General features: G+C 44.5%; 1 protein-coding gene across 9 annotated transcripts in view; it reads left to right on the top strand.

The window, feature by feature from the left end:
• The window catches only part of LOC105489073 (talin 2), a 452,478-nt gene that overhangs the window by 247,095 nt on the left and 192,784 nt on the right, over positions 1–12,599 (top strand). The gene's annotated exons all lie outside the window — the stretch shown is intronic.

Here is a 12,599-nt window from a genome sequence, read left to right as displayed (position 1 = left end):
CAGTCTGAAGTCCTGGGGGTTAGGACCTTAACATATGAATTTTGGAAGAAACACAATTCAGCCCATAGCATTAAGCTAGGTGCACTGTTGGAGGACAAGATGAATATCAGTTTTATAGACTGGTGCTGACAGATGACACAAGATTGTAGCACAAATTCCCATTGATGAGGCCCCTTGCCAATTCAGGGGTTTCTTTAGTCCTACCATTTCTTTAGAGATTCTTACTGTTTATCCCCGTTTCTCTTTGATTGGTTTGTGCATTTCTTCTGTTATTTTTCCAGCTTTATCTTAAGTTTTATATTTATTTTTGGAATTGTTTTTCAAGAATAAGTCCAGGTTGTGGAGGTATAGCAAATGTGACAGTATCTTAAAACAATCCTTTAAAACACTGTCCTCAACTGTGCTGTTGAGAATTCATCGTTTCATGTCATCTCCCATGGGGACGTGTTTGTTTCTTCCTTGTGCTTTTGATGAAGTAATATGTATGTGTCCAGGCTGCAGTTTGATTTGTTTTTTTGCTATTTGAAAATACAAATCTTATTCATAACTCACTGATGAAATTGGTAAGACTTTTGATCTGTCTTTATTTTATTAACTATAGGAAAATGATACTTCATCAGCCTACTTCAATTTAGTTAATATCCTTTTGGTAATTGGGGTTCGGTCTGGTAGGCAGTTCTAAAAACTTGGGCTTACAGACAGCAGCACGTGGCTGCTCACCATGCACATCCACATGGCTTTCTGTAGTAAAGTCTAGTCCAATCCTCCTCCTCCTCTCTGTCATTTCCACTGTTTGCAATATATTTTAAAATTTTTGTTAAACATTTATCTTTTCTCTGCCTCTTTTCTATAAATCTGGTTTATTGCCTATGCCAGATGTTTTTTCTCCCATTCATTCCTCTGTCAATTCTGTCTGTTGGTGTGGTCCCTTGCAGCTTGAGCCCTGGATGGCAGGACGGTTCTGTGGGGTAGATTGAACTATAAAACCTGGATTGATTATTGGCCTTCCCAGTTGTTAATGCATATTCATTTAGCTAACCCATAAATCAAACAGCTGATACCTGTACATTCAGATTTCATTATTTCTTGTTGTTTTGTTGTCTTCTGGGTTGCTTTGTAAAAATGCTGATGATTCCTTTAACAAAAGGAAGAAATTTAGCTTAAGAAAATAATCTGAAATAAAAAACAGAAGAGGTTTCAAACAAAAAAATCCTTATTGCATCCTTATTTGTAATAGTGAAAACTTGCAAATAGCTGATATACACGAAAAGATACAGCTATTAAATTATGGGACCTTATTTACAATATTATGTATGTATGTATGTATGTATTTGAGACGGAGTCTCGCTCTGTCGCCCAGGCTGGAGTGCAGTGGCCGGATCTCACCTCACTGCAAGCTCCGCCTCCCGGGTTTACGCCATTCTCCTGCCTCAGCCTCTGGAGTAGCTGGGACTACAGGTGCCCACCACCTCGCCCGGCTAGTTTTTTGTATTTTTTAGTAGAGACGGGGTTTCACCGGGTTAGCCAGAATGGTCTGGATCTCCTGACCTCGTGATCCGCCCGTCTCGACCTCCCATAGTGCTGGGATTACAGGCTTGAGCCACCGCGCCCGGCAACAATATTATGTATTTATTAAAAACAGTGTTTGTAAAGAGTTTGCGATACTGTGGGAGATTATTATGTAATTAGAATGGGGAAAACTTAGGATATAGAATTATATAGAGCATATCATCTCAACCACATAAAGTATGCATATTCATTGAAAGGAAATGTGTCCAAATGTTAGTGGTATTTATCTTTGAGTGGGGTGGGGCCAGACATGGAAGTCTAGATTCAGACAGACCTGGGTTACCTTTCCTCTTGTGTTTGCCTTTTCCTTACAAGACATAATCTCTATTAAGCCTAATTTAGGGTAAATAGGATCTCCCTCACCTAATGATTTTCCGGAATAATTAGGTAAAGTGCTTAGTTCAGCGTGTGACATATAATAATGCAACAAGTGAAAGTTCAATTATTAATAAAAACAATATTATCAATAAATTTTTTTTTCCCATTTTACTGCATTCCTGGCATAAGCACTGTATCGACTTCTCCATGTTCCCTTCTGTTTTAAACAGCACACATTAGGAGGCAGAACCTTCAGATCCATGGCCTTGGTCAAGTTCACATAACTGCTCTGTTTTTGTTGTCCTGCTTGGATGAAGTCTAAACCCCTTAGCATGGGGTTATGTTGAGGATTCAGTGCCTTAACATAAAACGGGCTTAGCATCAGTGCCTGACACGTAATCACTTACATATGTTAGCTGCTACTATGTACTTAAAAATTTTTTTAAAATATATGTATTTATTTGTTTTAATTCTTACATGCAGAAGGATGGGAAAATTACTGCAAGGATTTACATAACCTGTAGAGAACTAGACTTAATGACTTCTAAGTCTAAGATCACGGATACTGTAAGATAGATATATATATGTATGTATATATAGTTTAACTGAAACATTGCAAGTTTTAGGTATAAGATGGGGGTGACCTTGGAATGAGTGGTGGTAGAAAATGAGGAGCCTTTGGAGAATCCAGTTCGTTCTGTGACTCCTGGATTGGTAATGCGATGATATGCGGATGGACTTTGAGTCTATACAAATGGAAAGTTTAGTCAGGTTTCTTGGTTTGTTTCAGTTCTCCAAATATATGCCAGATTTTTAGGTCCTTCTAATTTATGGTTAATAGGTTAACATAGACAAGTGGCAAGAATAGGTTTTTAATTTCTTTCCTTTTTTCTTCAAGATTGAAGAAAATTTCGCCCAAGTCCAAAAATGTGCTGTTGCCTTTTTGAGTAATGTGTGGTGTGGGGTTTCAGCCTTTTCCTCGCTGGTCCTTGCAGGGGAAGGAAATGGAGCTAGGAAGTGCAAGATTCTTCCATTTTTGGGGTGAAAGCAAGCATGATAATGTAGGTTTGCATGGTCACTCGGCAACCCAGATCCATGCTGCTTTTAGCAGGTGTTCCTCAATGGGGGCCACACTTTCTCACTCTCAAATTAAGCCCAGCATGAAGAGAGTCAGTTGAGAAGGAACTTGCATACAGTTCTTGTCACTCATTCTTCCAGGGTCAGTCTGGAAGAAAACCCTGAATGACCTCCCCGATCACTGTAGAACCAAGCTTTCCCCCCGACCCCCAGTAAAAGTCAAGTGTATCTGTATCCATCACAGTGGTGTGTGCCTTAATGACAGAGCCTGTGTTGCTCAGCCTCAGCAGGAGCCTACAGAATATGCCTTCCTGAGATTGTATAGGCTCGCCACCAAGGGTCAACAAAAACAAGTAATGGGATGAGTTATTCCCTGTTATCTAGAAAAATGGTAAATAATTCATAGTTCACCTGGTCTTGACCTTCACTTTTATTTTTCTTCTATTTTTTTTCTTGGACCTGACCTTTTACATTTCTATTGTATCCATTTTTGTAAACAATCTACTTTCAATCATTTGAATAAGTTAATGTATAAAAGCATTCAAAGTCAGAGTTCAGTTTAGAGCCACCTTCTTTCTGAAGCTTGTAACAAGAGGAGGAAAATAGCAGGACTGAAAGGTAGACTCCAAGAGGACTGAAATGTATGAATGATTTATTCAGCTGTCTTGGCAACCACAGGGGAATAGTGAGATTGCTGGAGGGCTCACACAGCCTTCTTACGGTTCGACAAAAAACGACAGTATCTTCCACACACAGGCCAGGAATTCACGTATCTTCCCAGAACCTCTGTTTTTATCTATGAAAGGGGGGGTGCAAAAAAAAAATCAAAATCTTTTTAACTTTCTAGCCTATTGATCATATCCAGGGACAAGACATACATGGATGTACCATGGAACGCTTCAGTGCTGAGTGGTCATCAGGTGATAGCATTTCCTGTTTGTTTCACTGGTGACTCAGGCCAGGAGGGCTGGTGTTGGAGCAGGGTCGCAGCTGAGTGCTCCGAGAGTTGAGGGGAGCAGACAGATCCTTACTTGTTGGGGCAGAGTTTAAAGACTAGTTTATAGAAGCAAAACTGGATGCTGGGTTGAGGGGTAACCGAGGACCTGGGGCGGAGGGTGGTCACATTTCAGACATACAGGCTGAAATAACTGAAGCAATTTTGCAGAGATTGAAAAATCATCTATTTCATTAGTATGGAGGATTCTTATAATGTGCATAGAAGATAGGAAGCGGGTTAGATGAGGCTGGGTGGTGGCCTTAATATTTGGGCTAAGCAGCTTGAACCTGATTTTCCATACATTTCAAAATGCTATGTGTGCATTAAAGATCGGCTCTAGGCAAAATCATAAAGCTGTGAGAACATAGGCGTCGGCTCCCCTCTCTTTCAGCCAGTCCTTTTTTCGTACTCCCCTGCTCACCGCCCTTTCTCCACTGTGCCAGAGTTCTAGTGTGTTCTGTAGCACACTACCCCTTCCTCAGCAGAATTTCCTCTTAATTAGGCATCATCTTTAATAAAGGGCAGAGCTCAGCTAAGTTGCCTGGAAGGTTCTGAAACTTACCATTTCTATGACAGTGATAGGCAGTAAATGCACATATCTATTTCTATTGCGCAGTTTAACTGGGGACAAATCTTTATGACCAACAGTATACTTAATGATGGAATTCCAGGTGCCAGTGCCAAGAACTGCCTGGCAGTGGGAGGGTAAGTTGGAGGGATCCTGGGAGGGCGCTAATCAACCGTGTGCGTACCCTCTCTGTTCATTGTGGCAGTGTGAGAAGGTCTGATTGTGCTTTTCTGGCAGTGTGAACTTTGGGAAGGTCTCTTGACTTCAAGGTTTTAGTTTCTTCACCTGAAAATGGAAAAGAGTATCGAAGGTCTTTTCTCATCGTTCTTGTATTCCATGTTGTGGGCACTCTCTTTGGTTCTTAGTGGAGGGTAGAAATGCTGACTTCTCCCCACCCCATTCATGCATTAAATAAATATGTATTGAACCCTTCTCTGTGTCAGGCACTTCATTGTGAGCAATACACATGGTCCTTGCCCTCATGGAGCTTCCAGTTATTTCTGACTGATGTGGCATTGGTTCTTTTTTTGACTTGTTCATTTGCCCAGATGGAGAGCTTCATCTTGTCAGCCTTGAAGTTCAGCATCTGTGCTTCCTAGAGCGGGCTGTTGTTGAGACATAGCTTGGTCTGCTGGATGTTGGCCCTCTGTTCATCCTTTAGTTGTGATATTACTGTGGGTAATTCCTAATGACTAATTTAGGGGAAAATCTGGTTAAATCTTTCCATGGAGTATGTATTAAGTCCACAGATTTTTATTGAGCACCTACTGTATGGTGGACACTGTGCTAGGCCTTGAAATACAAAGATGACTCTATTGATGCGTTATTGCCCTCTGAGGCCAGCAGGGGAGATGGACTTCTAATGGCAAATGTATTCCTGACACTAGGCTATAGATCTAGATCTATATCTAGATCTATATCTATCTATATCTTATTGCTGCTATATTGGGAACTGTGGTGGCCCCGCAGTTTACTTAGGGATATATGGGGTTTGCAAAGCAGCCCTGGGAGCCAACAACGTGGCTGGAATTTTTACTGACCTGCATGGACTGCTGCTAAGTTCACACTTGTGTGGGTGGTTAATGATTTCTCCTTTGTTCATTTACCACTTGACCTTTTAACAATGGTTATTTCTAGTTGAAGTGTTCAAACAGTACTCCTGGCCTCTCTTGCCTCCATAAGGGAGAACTCAGGGATTCTTACATAAATGTTCCCGCTAGTTTTCTGGTCTCCCCACTCTGGCTACAGACAGGAGCTTAGCTGTCCTGGTCCTATTCTAAGTGGCTGTTAGCCACATGGAAAAGTCACATGAGCTGTGTTCATTGCTGCTTTCCCTGAGCTTACTATAGCATGGGGCTCTCTCAAGTGTAGATACCGAGGCTAGGGGAGCCTTTCCACTCAGGCCCTGCCCTCTGGGTTCCTACCAGCTGGGAAGAGATATCCAGGGCCCAGTGGGTTGACAAAATTAATAGGGAGGGCCTTGGTAACTTTCAGAAGATGTGGCTCCTTGGTAAAGCTGGACTGACGATGAGATCAAATGGGTTGCCCTGCTTCCTTGCCTCCTGGTCCCTCCTTAAATTAAAGATAGCTGCCTCCCAGTGAAGGCATGACTTGACTTACCTTCCTAGATGGGGACAGATAGGCACCTGTCTATGCCTGACCTGCTCAGTGCCTGGAGTCCGAATGTTCAAGGCAAGCCCCAGGGTGCCTGAGCCCAGACTGTCCTGCAGAGTGAGATGGAGGGCAAGACCCTGGCTTTGGCATTTGCAGCACTTGTGGGTGGCTGTGACCCAGTCCACGGTGGGTTCTTACCTGCAGAGAAGCTACTTCTCTTCCTCCCTTGTAGAAGAGAGGTAGGGAGTGGAGAAGGGGAAGCTCTTTCTTTGGCGTTTCTTTGAGAGAGCTGAATCATTCCCAGGAGATTGAGGTGTAGCCACAGATGAATTGAAGCAAGTACAGCCATCCAAAATTGGGCACAGAGGCCTTCCCAAGAGGTCACGGTGGAGAGCCAGTGGCTGGAGGCAGAAGAGGGGAATGGTGGCCAGCTCTTACTCTTATAGACCTCCAAGGCCCCATTGAGGTATGGTGGCCTGGCCCTCTGGTCTTGCCAGGTGGGCACAAACCCCTGCTTTACACAAGAGTGTGCAGAAGCCCCCATTGTGTCTCCCCTAAGTTGCTCCTAGGCAGAGCTCATGAGCAAGCCCCAGGGTGGAAGCTGATAGTAATGCCAGCCTTGCCCCACAGGGCGAGGACTTTTTCCCTCTTGAACTCTTGGATTGGGGGAACCTAAGTGACCGCCAAGAGAAACAGCCCAGGGGCTACAGGAGTTAGCTGCTTGACACACACACTCAGCCTCACAGCTCATCCTCAGAAAGTTCTGTGTCTAGGAAAAGCCTGTTGTATGACTGCCATAAAAATAAACACAGGAGCTATATTTATTTATTTTTAATTTTTATTTATTTTTTTGAGACGGAATCTCGTTCTGTGACCCAGGCTGGAGTGCAGTGGTGCGATCTTGGCTCACGGCAGCCTCCGCCTCTTGGGTTCCAGTGGTTCTCCTGCCTCAGCCTCCTGGGTAGCTAGGACTACAGGCACACGCCAACTAGCTCGGCTAATTTTTATATTTTTAGTAGAGATGGGATTTCACCATGTTGGCCAGGCTGGTCTCAAACTCCTGACCTCAGATAATCTGCCCACCTCGGCCTCCCAAAGTACTAGGATTACAGGCATGAGCCACTGCACCTGGCCCACAGGAACTCTATTTATTTAAGTGAACAAAGGGCTAACTAGAAGGTGAGCTCCATGTAGACAGGAATTGTACCTGTCTTTGCCCCCTAATGCCGGCTAGGTTATCTAGTACATAACAGATACAAAATAAACAATAAAATGATGTTTGTAGTTCAGATAGTGGCCGACTCAAGTATGCTGCTTCCATTGTTTCTGCAGCTTCCATGACTAATGTTATTAATAATAATAACAAGCCCAGGCCGGGTGCGGTGGCTCACACCTGTAATCCCAGCACTTTAGGAGGCCAAGGCAGATGGATCACCTGAAGTTGGGAGTTTGAGACCAGCCTGGCCAAGGTGGAGAGACTCTGACTCTACTAAAAATACAAAATTAACTGGGCATGGTAGCACCCACCTGTAGTCCCAGCTACTCGGGAGGCTGAGGCAGGAGAATCGCTTGAACTCAGGGGGCAGAGGTTGCAGTGACCCGAGACTGCGACACTGCGTTCTAGCCTGGGCAACGAACAAAACTCCATCTCAAAATAATAATAATAACAATAACAATAGTAACAATAAGCGCTTACCTAGCCTTATCTCTGTGCCTTTGACTCATTTAATTCTCTAGCAATTTTATAGGTAGATCTGTTACTATCTCCCATTTTGTAGGAGACTGAGGCAGATGGCAGTTAAGTGACCAGCTCAGGTCATGCAGCTGGTGTAAGGCAGGTGGGGTCGGGGCACCTCGTGGTCCTCCCTTATAGGCAGAGATCCAAGGGGAGGCTACTCATCTTGACCAATGACAGGCATTTATTTTGAAGAGAAGGAGGCCTCTGCTGGAGCTGAACTTGTTTGTCCCTGGGTGAACCAGGGTGATCCCGAGCAACCTGCACTGCTGCCATCATCCTGGGCTGTTTACAGCTCCCTGGGACTGAAAAGTGTATTTTAAAAGGACAGTGTCTGGGTTTCACCACTGGTTTCATCAGCTCCATTTCCACAGAGGAAACCACAGAAGGGTTTTGTGTTGGGTCATGCAACCTTCGCACATACAATGAGGGCAGAAATGGTCAGAGTGAGACAAGATTATGAAAAGAAACACAGTGCAGGTTTTATGAATTTATACCCAGTCTTTAAGCAAAAACAAACAAACAAACAAACAAAAACCCAAAAAACAAAACTTAAGATCCAATAAGATAGTAGTCATTCAAATTGCGGGAAAGGAAAAACAAACAATAAGATAAAATAGAAAAAGGGATTAGACTATAACAACTCTGTAAGAAATTGTACAGATTTGGCTCTGAACTTTCATGCAGCCAAACTAGAAAAGGAAACCTGATCAGCTGTCCTAGCCTCAGAGTCTGCACGATGAACAGCCTGGAGAGGGGTTTGGGTACAGAAAAGTAGAGGCCAGGACCAGTTGCAGGCTGTGCTGCCCTGAAAACATCACAGTGGACAAGGAGCATAAATCTTCATTGAGGTGTGTGGTCTGAGCTGCCTCATTTTCACAGGGCTTTAGTGGATGTACAGTTAAATTTCTCACAAGTGTGGAAAATACACAGTCATCTTTAGTCTACATTTCTTGGTTGCTATATGTTCTAATCCTACTTTCTTTTTGTTGTTGTTTTTCTTTGTTTTCTGTTTTTTTGAGACAGAGCCTCACTCTGTTACCCAGGCTGGGGTGCAGTGGTGCGATATCTGCTCATTGCAACCTTCTCCTCCTGGATTAAAGTGATTCTCCTGCCTCAGCCTCCCGAGTAGCTGGAATTACAGGTGCCCACCACCACACCCAGATAATTTTTGTATTTTTTGTAGAGATGGGGTTTCACCATGTTGGCCAGGCTGGTCTCGAACCCCTGACCTCAGGTGATCTGCCCGACTTGGCCTCCCAAAGTGCTGGGATTGCAGGTGTGAGCCTCCACACCCGGCCTTAATCCTACTTTCTTTTTGCTATAGGGTAAGTCATGGTACTTGATTCCAGCAAGTGTCCATTTTGCCAGTGTCTCATTTTGTTGTGAGTGGTGCTAGAAACAGCTCATTGCTGTGGTTCTTGTGGGATGCTGAATAAATCCCATATACTTTGATTTCAGAGCTCATCTAGGTTTCCCTATGTCAGTGACTATCTTGCATGAGAATAATTAAAATACCTTGTCTTTAAATATAATGTTGTAGATTACAAAGTATTGGCCTTTTAGAGACATTCCTGGGAAGTCAGTTGTTGGCCTTATCTCGAGCTTCGAAAAACTAAATCTTAATAAAACAGGGAGCCAGAAGTGAGAAGGCGATGCTGGGGATTTTAGTCTTACACCCATGTGTGGTGTTCTATAAGAATGACTAGTTTAGTTTTCAGGATTTGTTTTCTTTTTCTTTCTTTTTTTTTTTTTTTTTTTTTTTTTTTTTGGGTATATTGTGTTCCTGTGATGCTTTTTTGCAATAGTTGTTTTTGGGTGATTTAAAAAAAAAAAAGTTGAGGCCACAAGTCTTATAGTGAATGTAGTATTTCTTGTCTGTTGAACACCTGCCCTGAACCCTCCATTCCATGCCCTGCCCCCTCTTGAGATGTAAGGATGAGGAGACTGAGGATCCAACGGGAATAGCTGGCCAAGCATTGAGTATCAGGAAGCTCCTTCTGTGGCAGCAGGTCACCTCCTGCTCTCTAAAGGCAGCAGAGGGGAAGTGACAGGTCCAGAGGTCAAAGGCATCAGGAGGCCTGGAATTGAGCCTGCACGTCAGACTCCGCACCCAGGATCGTTTCTGTGAACCCAGACTTAGCCACTCACCTTCTCCGCGATAGACCCGGGGCAGCCATGTGCACCTGGTGCAGAAGAGAGATTATGTACGGTGAGGAAGGGCACTTAGCTGTCCTGGGACTGTCTCTAGGACCATAATAAGGTGGAAACCATGTCTATGTAGATAACTTCCCCATGGAGTTTACAGCAACCATGTGATGTGCACTTTTGGATTACAAAGTCTTAAAAGCATAAATCTGAGCTACTGCCTGTTCCTCTGCCCCCTCCTAGCATACCTGCTCAGGAGACAAGTCCATACCTGCTGGGCCACCCCTGTCTTCCATCTCTCTCCTGAACCTGCTACTCCAGGCTCTCCCCCGCACCACCCCCCGACCCCCATCCCCCATCCCCCATCCCCCTAAAGCCCACCAATTTGCCAGATTCAATTGCAATGTCTCAGTTGCATCTTACCTGACCTGTGACCAGTAGTGAGCACAGCTGACCTCTCGCTTCTGTTTGACGTGCTTTCTCCTGGGTTCCACCCTCTGTCTGTTCTCTTCCCTCACCTACCCCTGTGCCTCCTTTGCCAGTGTCTTCTCTGCCAATTCAGAATGTTGTTCCCAGGGCTGAGTCATTAGGTTTCGCCTTGCTCTCCCTCACTCCCTAGGTGGTCTTTCTAGCCCCTCCCACCCAGTTCTCTCTCCATCTTTGTGTTCAACTCTACCTCTCCACTGAATACCTCTCAAAGAAACTCACCTCCAAATCTTTGCCCCCAGCAGCCTTTCTTTTTCCAGTTGTTTTGGACATAGGTTTTCCTTCATGTCCTCCTGTTTCTGCTTCTCTCCTTCCTGTCTGCTTCCCAGCTCTCTGAGCCTCTCTCCTGTGCACCTTGTGGACCCCGCAGCCCCAGGCGGCTTGCCATGCCCTGCAGGGCTCCCTCTTTCGATTCTGCTGCCCCTTTTGCCGCTTTCACCTTGCTCCTCTGTGTGTCTTCTGCTTCCTTCTGAGCTCCAGTATTAGGTCCTGCTGTTACATTTGGCTCTAGGGTCCATGTCACGGCTCCCTCTCGGCTTTGATGGAATCTCTCTCTGCATAGTTAGGGGGACCATTCATTTACCTTTCAGAAAGCTCAGCTTTTAGCCTGGGGAGGGCAGCCTTCACACAGCAACACTTAAAACATTTCCTTTTCCCAGGGAACAGATGATATTAACCATCCCATCCTCTCTGTTGCATCCCATAAACAGCATCCATGACAGCGTGGAGCTTTGTGGCTTTCCTCACTGACTCTTACCACCAGTCACAGATTTTAGCAATTGTTGCCAGCCCCAGGGGACAGACCAGCCATGGAATGATCTACATCACAGCAAATTAGTCCATTTATCTCTAGAGTTTAAATTTATTTCCCCCAATCAGGGAGTTGCTGGGTTAACTTGGCCCATAAAGGGGGGAGAGGGGAACTTTTACATATGGCTTTAAAAATCCTCAATATTGCAGGTGGGAATTGCCAGATATTTTGAACCCCTCTGCTGTGTCGGCAGTCCAGCCACTGCCTAGGCTTTGGTTAATTAATTCAGTTTTAGACAGATTCCCAGTGAACACTGCTGTTGTTTATTGAGAAGTATATCCTGACATTTGTCAACTGAGGAATATTTTTACAATTTTCATGGCAAAATTCATTCAGAATGCAAGCAGGGGTCAGAATGACATTGCAGTTGGATGGCCTGAAAGGTTGCTTTGTGAGACCGTGTAAACCATGCCCGCATTCACCAGAGCATCTGTTGAAAAACATCTCCTGTATCCAAGTGACCCAGCCACCTGTTGTTAGGACGCCAGCAATCAAGCATGCCGAGAAGCTGAGACCCTGGAGGCATCTGCAGCACTGCCTGAGCCTGGGCAGCCTGCTGTCCCCTCTGCCTTGTGGCCATCTCATTGCCTCCTGGCACCTCCCTTCTTCCGTGGGAAGAAGCTAGAGTCCAGGTTTACTACCTGCAGGTTCTCTAATGAAACACAAGAAACAGAGTGAGCTTGAAATACCTATGGATTGATGTTTTCCGGGCTGCTCTAAGATTCTTTTAGCTACTAGCTATAAAGGGTCTTGTTTTGCTTGCTGGGATGACACTCAGCTGGTTATGTCTGAGTTGGTTCTTCACGCACAAAGGAAAAAGCATTTGTGATACAGGTTTCTTTCTGTCTGTCTTGTGCCCAAGGAGTATATTTGATAGAGACCAGCTTGGGTTAAGTGAGTAGGGGACAGGTCAGTTTTTGGCCATGAAATAGAGCAGACACTGGAAATACACCATGAGCCACCAACTCAAAGAAAAAGCACTAAGTTGTTGAATTTACATTTTTAAAAGAAGGCTTTTATGAACGAATTCAAACTTAGCCTAAACCTGTGTCTTTCCTTTCCCTTTCCCTTTCCTTCTTTTTTTTTTTTTTTTGAGACAGAGTCTCATTCTGTTGTCCAGACTGGAGTGCAGTGGCATGATCTCAGCTCTCCCGGGTTCAAGCAATTCTCCTGTCTCAGCCTCCCAAGTAGCTGGGATTACAGGTGTATGCCACCATGCCAGGCTAATTTTTATGTTTTTAATAGAGACAGGGTTTCACCATGTTGGGCAGGCTGT

The sequence above is a fragment of the Macaca nemestrina genome, chromosome 7, assembly GCF_043159975.1.
Source record: "Macaca nemestrina isolate mMacNem1 chromosome 7, mMacNem.hap1, whole genome shotgun sequence".
NCBI lineage: Eukaryota > Metazoa > Chordata > Mammalia > Primates > Cercopithecidae > Macaca > Macaca nemestrina.
This window is presented reverse-complemented; position numbering and strand designations above follow the sequence as displayed.